The sequence below is a fragment of the Adiantum capillus-veneris genome, chromosome 18, assembly GCF_014529385.1.
Source record: "Adiantum capillus-veneris isolate H3 chromosome 18, ASM1452938v2, whole genome shotgun sequence".
Lineage (NCBI taxonomy): Eukaryota > Viridiplantae > Streptophyta > Polypodiopsida > Polypodiales > Pteridaceae > Adiantum > Adiantum capillus-veneris.
In genome coordinates, this window is record NC_140948.1 from 65,468,270 (window position 1) to 65,477,939 (window position 9,670).

The 9,670-nt window shown below is 42.7% G+C and overlaps 1 pseudogene; it reads left to right on the plus strand.

The window, feature by feature from the left end:
• Window positions 1-6,979: 6,979 nt before the first annotated feature.
• Window positions 6,980-7,462, plus strand: LOC147435801 (uncharacterized; annotated as a pseudogene).
• The last annotated feature ends 2,208 nt before the right edge of the window (window positions 7,463-9,670 follow it).

Here is a 9,670-nt window from a genome sequence, read left to right on the forward strand (position 1 = left end):
CCTCCTCAAGCGATGGGTGAGTCACGCTCTCATCTCTCTGAGCACTTTTTTGAAGATGCCAAAGCCCTTCGTTCTCCACGTGCTCCAAGGCTATGCGCCTCAAGTGAGAGATTACCCTTTTGCACTTGGTGCAAGGACAAGGGGGGTTTTCCTTGAGCCAATGATTGTGTCAGGACCTCCAGGGGGACCACAATCATCCCAGCCGATGTCCTGCACACACAAAATATTGTTTATTGAGTCATGTGTCCTAAAAAATAAATAATTATAAAAGCCCTAAATTCCATTAATAAAGTTAAGTTCAAAGAGAATAAATGACAATGAGTGTTAAATTTATTTTTAACTAAAAGAGAACTTAAAAATACAATTAATAAACATTTTAAAGTACTACAAAATAAAATATTCATAAAAAATAAAAAATCTTCATCAAAAAACTCAAAAGGCTAAAAAATGGAATAATAGATAGCTAAGGGTAGAGGGGGTGGTTTGTACCCTCTCCCCTCCCCCCCCCCCCCCCCCCCCCCCCCCCCCCCTGCAACCTCCAATTCGCATGTATCCATTTGAAATGACCGGCCTTTGAAACGTGTGTGGTGGTTAATCTTGGCCACTATGTGTGTATGGAGTCGACAATGTGCGATCGAGTGGTGATTTTCTTGTGGCGATCTTGTATGTGTGTTGGTGTATGTGCAAACGGTGGTCTGCTAGTGTGTGTTGTATCTTTTGAAGGTGTTTTTAAGAGGAAAAGAGTGATGTGAATGCCCTGAGCCATAGAGAGGTCTTGTGTTTGTGTGTTGGGTGTGTTCCCCATTCCCCCTCTCCATCGTCTATCGACCTCCATATGAGCATGCCGCTGAGTGCACGCAGCACCGGTGTGCAGCAGTGATTTGGGGCATTTGTGGTTCTATTGAGCAGCTGACAGTTGACAATGGTGATTCTTGCTAGAAGTCGGTGGCGCCCATTGGGGTTTGATCACACGGTGGTGCCCATCGGCCCCACCTCCCATTCTTTTATTGAAGACAAAGGGAGCACTAGTGCTAGCACTATGCCCTCCCCCAGGCTCATGTGAGAGTACCACAAGACAGAGAAGAGGTGGAATTTTGACCAAAGGACATTGTCCTCTCCAAGAAATTTTAATTCGGTCGTACACATGGACCAATGAGCCAAAAGTTACTAAAAAAGTATAGGCACCTCTATAAAAGAGGGTTTTGTCTCATTTTTTGGGGTCTTTTGAGTTTTTTGCAAAATTGGGTCCTTGCTAAGCCAAGAAGTGGCTTTTTTTGAAACTTTTCATAGAAGTGTGTGACTGCAAAGCCATAAGGGGTCTTTTTTGGTTTCTAGATAGAGGAGTGTGCTTATCAAACCAAGGGGTGTTTTTCTTGGGAGCTAGCCATGGTTTTGGTGCTCGTGATTTTGTAAAGGGTTTTTTTGATGCAAGATCAAGTTGTGATTTACTTGCTCATATCTCCACTTTCCCCCTCTCTTTCTCCTGCTCTTGGTGTGTTTCACGGTGCTAGGAGTGTGCATGTGTGTGCCCCCCCCAACCGGTGGTGTTTGTGTAAAGAAAGTGAGATAGAGCCTTTGTGTGTGTTGAAAGGGTTGACACGAACCATGATGGTGCATGTGAGTGTGCGGTGATCTTGTCGAGCGTGTGTGTGTTCGAGTTTGTGTAAACGGAAGTTTGATAGTGTAATTTGGTTGTTCTGAAGGTGTTTTTGGATAGGGGTGTTGTGAATGCCCTAAGCTATAGAGAGGTAGTCTGTGTGTGTTCTAAATGTGCTCCCCATTCCCCCTCTCCAAAGTTGTTGGATACAGATTTGCACCAATTTTTGGTTCCAACAGGAGGTTTATGCGTCGATAGATACATATTTTTATCACCAAGGGTGTCATTGAGCTCTTTTCAGAGTGATATCCCTCTATGGCAAACAAACTTGGAACACATCATCACCATTGAATAGGAAGTGTTTGCAACCACTAGAGCTTGTCCATAGAGACATTTTCAATCCTATGTCCTGACCAAGTCTCTAGAGGAAGCTAGCTATTTTGTGAATTTCATAGAAAATTTGACTAGAAAGGTGTGGGTTTATCCTTTGTGACAAAACATCAAGTTTTTTCTACTTTCCAGAAATTCTTAACATTGGTAGAGAATCAATCTGGCAAAAGATCAAAAGCTTGAGGATTGATAATGGTGGATAGTACATCTCCATGGATTTTGAGGATTTTTGTAGCAAGAGAGGTATTAAGTGGCGACTTACTACACCTTACACACCCAATCAAAATGAATTTGGAAAGGATAAATTGAACAATTAAGGTGCAAGTCATAGCCATGCTTTCTATGGAAAATCTAACTCAAGCTTTTTGGGTAGAGACAATACTGACAGTGGTACATATCATCAACAAACCACCTATGCCATTGAACTTCTAAATTCAAAAAGATCCTTTGGAAAAAGCTAAAACCAGAGTCACACAAGTGTATTTTTATTGGTTATGGTGTAGATGGAGAGATGGGATATCATCTATGGCACCCAAAATCTTACAAAATAATTCGTAGTTCACATATTATCTTTAACAAATCAAAGATGCACAAGAAACCTATCAAATAGGTGGAGTACAAAAAAGTCACATTGGAGGACATTGCGTTGAAATCTATGAAAACTCTAAAGACTAATGATGTACCTTACACTAGAAGTGCTCTGATTGGTAGGTCAGAGAGCACTAGTAAGGCTTTGAGACAATCTAGTAGATCCTCACATCCACTAGAGCAATTTTAGATACGGTTGGATTATATCATTATGATAGATTCTGATGAGCCATATTGTTATAAAGAAGCTATGAGAGTGGATGACAAGGTCAAATGGGAGCCATGCAATCAGAGTACCACTTGATTGTCTCAACAATGAGACATGGGACTTGGTTGAATGTCCAGAAGGCAAGCACGCCTTAACTTGTAGTTGGGTTTACAAAGAGAATGATCCTAAGTCTAGATACAAGGCTAAATTGGTTGCTAAGGAGTTCAAGTAGCAAAAGGGAGTTGATTTTGACAAAATTTTCTCACTTGTGGTCAGGATGACTACACGCCGCATAGTGCTTACCCTAGTGTCCATTGAGGACATGGAACTTGTCCAAATGGATATGAAGATATCCTTTCTTCATGGGGATCTTGAAGAGGATGTTTACATGAAGAAACTTGAAGGTTTTGAACAGCCTAGCAGGAAGGAGCTTGGTGCAAACTCAAGAAAGGATTTAAGGCTTAAACCAGGGGTCAAGGTAGTGGTATCAAAAGTTTATACGTAGAAGTGAGATAGCCTTCCCAATAAATAATGTCTTAACTTTGTGGCACTGGACATCATGCCCAATGCATTCCTTTCAGTGGTAGAATAGCCTTGCTCAACCTTATTGAACCTTCTACTAGAAAAATATAATGGAAAATTGGTCCACCCATCTCATGGTTGAGCTAGAATAGCACCCATCACCATGCCCAAAGCATCAACATGTATGTGCAAAATAGCCTCCAAGTTTGGTTGTTGAAGAACTGGCTTGGTGCTTATAGCTGTTTTTAGATTTTGAAAGCCTAATTCACAATCAAGGGACCAAATGAACTTGACTCGTTTCTGGGTGAGTTCATATAATGAATGAGCCTTAGTTGTTGCAAACATATAAATGCACCTTTGATAAAAAATTGATGTAACTTAAATGAGCTAGGCTCAAACACAATTATCGGTGCTCTAGCATATTGGACACTTTGGATCTTGTCATCAACCATATCAATTCGATTTTTGGACACCACATGATCAAGTATTTGTCCCTTCAAGGCCATGAATATTGAGTTAGACATATCCTCATCTCTAGAACACCACCTCCAGGGATAGTAGATGCATCTCTTTAGATGAATAGATGGTGAACACAAATATGGCTTAAAAATTATGCAAGGACTCACTAAATATTTCCATCATGCATCTTTGGAATGTAGCTATCCAAGCATTAAATAAACCAGATGGCATAATTAAATACATGGATTCTCTCCATTTAGCGATAAAAGTTGTTTTAGTCCTATCTTCTGGTGCAATAGTCAACTCGTTGTCTCTATTGTATTCATCATGTCCAACTATTTCATTGAGCATCATGTCTGTGAAAGGTAATGGAAATGGGTCTTTGATTGTTTGAGCATTTAGCTTTTCTTTATCCATGCATACTCTGAGTTTGTCATTTTTCTTTGGGACCACCACCATGGAAAGTAGCCAATCGCTGTTCACCACCTCTGTGAACCGTGCCTTTAGAAGATTTTCTATCTCTTCTTTAAACTTCTTAGCATAGTCCGAGTACATCTTATATCTTTGCAATCTAGCTGGTCTAGCATTAGGCTTAAGCGGTACTCTATGCTGAAAAATCTTAAGCGGTACTCTATGTTGAAAAATCTCATAGTCGACTCCTTTCATATCTATATGCTCCCAAGTAAATACATCTTGATATTTTTGAAAAAATTATCTTTCCTTTTCTTTAATCTCTAGGCTCAGGTGTTCGTTAATCTTTATCATCTTTGGATGTGATCATCTAAATTTTTCGTGATGTATGGCTTCTTGTTTTCATCGTGTAGATTTTTCCTCATAGTTAGTATCTATCTCCCATCTCTTTGGTCTGACCTGGTAGTCCTCATCAATTTTTGTGTCTATGTTGGTTTCTACACCAGGTTTTGTATGTGATCCTAATCACCTATGCCTGCTTTTGGCCACCTTCACTAGTGTCAATATGAACCATGTGATAGAGAGCATCTTTTAGATCTTTTTGAATGGCATATGTGGGAATGCACTCAATATTTAGAGGTTTGACGTTCCTTATCACCTTTGATACCTAGATTTCCTTTGGTTTCCTCACCTCGAGAGTGCAACTTCTCATAATCCTACCCTTGTTGTGATTCTTTTGCCATTGTACTGATGTGGTCTTCTTCCTCGTGTTGAGTGTCATACAATCATTTTGAATGATTGATTGACTCTGAGTTCTAACTAGGAGATTGGTTTGTGTCAAGAGCCTTAGCTCACCATCGTGATTGCCAAAATGGAATGAGTTGGATTGCTCTGGCCTCCTTCATGGATGTGAAATTTGTTGAAGACATGAACCTACAAGGCTTCCTTCACTCTCCTCTGCTCTTATGCTGATAGAGTACTAATGGGTTGTGTGTGCAATAAACCAAAAGTTCTGGAAAACCATAGCCCTTGCCCGATCCCAAGCCCAATACTTGACATGTGTCTACCACATTTTTCTTCAAGCGTCCTTGAAGAGTTTCTATATTTCCAAAACTGGAAGAGATTGTGGGGTGGATGGAGGCTCTTGAAATACCTTCAAGATTTCTCATCCTCATTGCAAGAGTCAAAATCAAGGTAAGTCTTTTGGAGAGCTCGACTAGATCAATTGTAGTGCAAAGAGTTAGGGGTGGTGTTTGGGCTAGCTATGAGTGTAGTGGCGGTTCTAAAACTTATTGTTGTGTGTGGCATGGCTTTGCCAAGTAACCAGTGCTACCGGGAGAGGGAGAGAGAAAGAGAGAGAGAGAGAGAGAGAGAGAGAGAGAGAGAGAGAGAGAGAGAGAGAGAGAGAGAGAGAGAGAGAGAGAGAGAGAGAGAGAGAGAGAGAGAGAGAGAGAGAGAGAGAGAGAGAGAGAGAGAGAGAGTTTTGTTTTAGACTTTCTAGCAACAAAGAGCCGAGGGAAAGAGGGCGAGCATCGCTGAAAAGCATCAAAAAGGCTGGTTGCATGTGAGTAAGAGGAAGATTTATGGTCGATAATGCTACAAAAGTACTGGTACATGTGGAGTAGCAGTTTTTGGGTGAGGCATGCGGCATGAGGAAATGGTGGATGAAAGTTGAGAGAGACTGTGGGTGTGTGTGGTTGTGCTTTGGAGGCTCCAAATTTTCATGGCACCTATGGTGCATGTTGGTCTACTGGTCCTTTGCACGTTTAACCCCATAGGGTAGAGGACGACACAGCACCTCCCCGGCTGGCCAGTTGATTCTATCTATTTGACTCTCGCCCAGCTGCCACATCATGCAGTTATCGTAGAGGACGACATTGAGAAGCGGTTGAGGCATTGTAGGTGCTCATGGGTTGTCTCCTCTGATTGCGACCGCCATCACAAGTTTTGCACGTTCAACCCCATAGAGGGGCCAGTTGTGGTAGCGCCCCTAGTGAAAAGACACATGAACCCCTAATTTTAATATGTTTGGGGACCAAAAGAAGCACAAAAAAGTGGAGTTGAAATGGCTAGTTCATTCAAAATAAAGCCTTCTCATTGGCCAGGACTTGGGTTCAAGACGTTGTGGCTGCAGTTTACCTCTTTTGGCCCCCATTGGTGTTCTTATTCATGCCGATTTTTGATACACTTGATTCCGAAAATCACGCCGTGACTACCGACTCTCAAACCTCACCAATCCCAAATTATTTTTCCTAAAATCTTGTGAAAAGGCGTTTAAATTGAGCTACTCAACGCAAAAAAATGAGCTCGGAGGAGAGAGATTCAAGCTCCCCAAGTTACCCGTCCCCCTACTAGCTCCTCTACCCTATGCAGAGTGGCGCTACTTGCCATTCTTCCACGTTTTGTCATGATGAATATTGAAGTATGAAAATACATAAACTTCCACTATATTGTGGTGTGTGGTCGTGTAGGTAGAGTCCGGCCACCTAGTGTGGTCTGACATGTTATGGTTGTAACCAACTCTCTAGCATAATATAAGGAGGTTCCCTCTCAAGGTAGAGGGAGACTCATCTTGAGCCTAATCCCGTGTACACCACATTGGTGGAGTTAACGGGCAGTTAGGAACCCTTCTTTCTTTTCTTTAGTTTCTTGGGTTCCCCAATTCATGATGGAGTTCGCCATTGATACGGGATGAGAGAGAGTGAGAGAGTATTGTCTCTTTGCAGGGAGTTTTTCTGCAGCATCCTTGCACCTCCCACATTTCTGTTGCTCCCCTTATCACCGAGCCCTTCTCTTCTCAGACAATGAAGACAACTCTCAGCATCCTCGCTGCCTGTTCTGTAGAGTTTCACCATGGCAGGTTGTAGTAAGGCGCCCAGCAAGAAGAGCATGTGACACAGCCTACGAGCTTTTCTGATGTTTCTTCAGCTACAGCAGGTCGCCCATGCTTCTCTGCACCTGCTATGCGCCATTCAATTTTGGTTGCATCATGAGGAGCTTCTCTCTTACGGTGGGTCTGCATCAATGACCATACGCTACTGCTGTTTCACTCGTAGTAGAGGCGGTAGCTGCCACTCCAATCACTTATCCATCATGAGCATCATGATGATCACCTTGTACGTGAGCCTCTCGATTGTAACTGACGTGGTACAACTCCATTTCCTACATCAAGCGGCGCCCAATGCATACCTCTTCTTCACCTCATTTTGTCAAGGTATTGTTGGCGTCAACGCCTTGGTATTGCTCACGAGCCCAACATCTGTAGCTTTACTTTGTTTTTTTCATAGCTGCTTCTACGGTGATGCCTGGATAACCCATGCTTGGAATCTACTAATTTCCTCTCAGTTTGCTAACCATAGTCCATTGTCGACGACCTCCCCTAATCTTGCTAACCTCATGCGGTCCAGATGCAGAGTAGAATGCTACATGCTCGAATACTACATGCTCGTAACATGTCTTTCTGATTTACAATTGCTTGCTTTCATGGTCTGGCCGATTGAGTTGCTTGCACCATCAAGGTCATCTCTAATGATTTTCAGCAAGCATGTAGTTGTTCGCAAAGAGACAAGTTCACTCCGAAAAGTGGAAGTTCATCAAACTGCAAAGAGCAAACAGGGGAGCTTGCTCCTCCCAAGCCGATGGTTATTTATGGCCTCTATGCTGATGACCCCTATGATTCTTACCCTTACACGAAACTCAAATACTCCGCCTGGAGCATGTTTATAGTCGTCCATGATGCTGATACTCCCCCGTAGCCCATGCAACCTCCTCAGGGAAAATCAATGACGATGGTTTTAATGTAGCTCGACTTTCATGACTGTTTTGTTCAACAATCCACATTTAATTGCCCTGCACGACAGACATCAAGTTAAATTTGCACTTGGTTGGAGTTTTCTTGCTGACAAACGGAGTTACTGCAAGTTGGTTGCAAAGCCAACTTTCAGAGGTGCCTTTTGCTACTGATTTCAGTTCTTGGAATTTTCAGTTTTTGCTCAAATAAACTCACAATCACACCAAATCTCTTATGGAAATGAATGTATGTCACAAAAATTCCGCACCCAATCCTCAGTCAGTCCTTCCTCGTCTTGTCCATTTCATTGGGATAGCAACCTAATGTTTGCATAAGCAAGATGTATGATCTCCATGCGTTGTTGATGATTGGCATGATGACGAGTCTAGACCCCAAATTCAGTCCCTAGCTCCTAAACCGTTGTATGATCACTCCCCCTGCATGAGGCGTTGGAGTTGATTCCTTCTTGTCAAGTCCATTCTCAGCCCAAATTGTAAAAAAGATATCCATCTTTTTTCTCCCTAAGGGGGGAGGTGTGGTGCAGTGATAGGATTTGACGCCCATCTGCCCTTCTTAAGGCATTTTGCCGGTCGTATGAAGGCCAAAGTTTTTTTGAGTCTATGGCATTGGAAGGGCTTGTTCAAAAATTATCCTTCTATAGAGAAGGGTGAAAAATAGAATACATGTCAATGGAAGGGCTAATTAAAAAACATTTTATATATATTAATGCTCATTTACAATATCTATATGTATATTGGTTATACTCATTGACAGAATATAGTATCTTGCGTTGTAAATTATGCTAAATTTTCTCATTGGAAGGGCAAACTGAAAATAGACCCTTCTATAGGGAAGGGTGCATTTTTCTACAACCCATATTTTGAAAGAATAGGTTGCCATTCAAATCCTAACACTGGTGTGGTGTGTGGTCGTGTAGGTAGAGTCTGGCCACCTAGTGTGGTCGGACATGTTATGGTCATAACCAACTCTCTAGCATAATATAAGGAGGTGCCCTCTCAAGGTAGAGGGAGACTCAGCTTGAGCATAATCCCTTGTACATCACATTTATGGTGTGTGGGTCCTTTAGGTTGTGTGTCCGACCAATGTGGGAGGACACTTGGTAGTTCTTGATGCTAGCCAGCTTGGAATGTAACCCCGCCTTTTAGTATAAGAAGAGGTGCTCTCCTTTGAGAGAGGGCGCACTCATTGGGTCTCAATATTGCTCTACATTTGGGTACACCACATTGGTGGAGGTGACGGGCACGTAGGTAGTTAGAGGACCCTTCTTGATTCCACATTTCTCGCTCCCACTGCTTGCTGTATGCAGCATGACGTTCTTGTTTGATACTGGGTGAGAGAGGTGCTAAGAGGAGGGAAGCCATCAACTAGAGGGCTGCTGCTGAGGCATGTGGATGGGTAGCTGCAGAAGAACAAGAACGTGTTGCTGAGAAAGCAATAGCAGAAGCAAGGGAAAGAGCTGCAGTTGAACGAGTAGTTTCGGGTGCAAGCTGGGAGCAGCAGCGAAGGAGTGAAGGCTAATTCTCCGCCAGCTAGTTCACCAAGGCAGGCCTCCGAGCACACATGCCTTCACCACAGGTTTTTGCCTGCAGCCACATAGGCTTTCACCTATCTGTTTCTAGCCACCTACGAGCCATACAACCCCCCACTGTCCGTCCATTAGTTGGTGGAGGACGCAGATGAATCC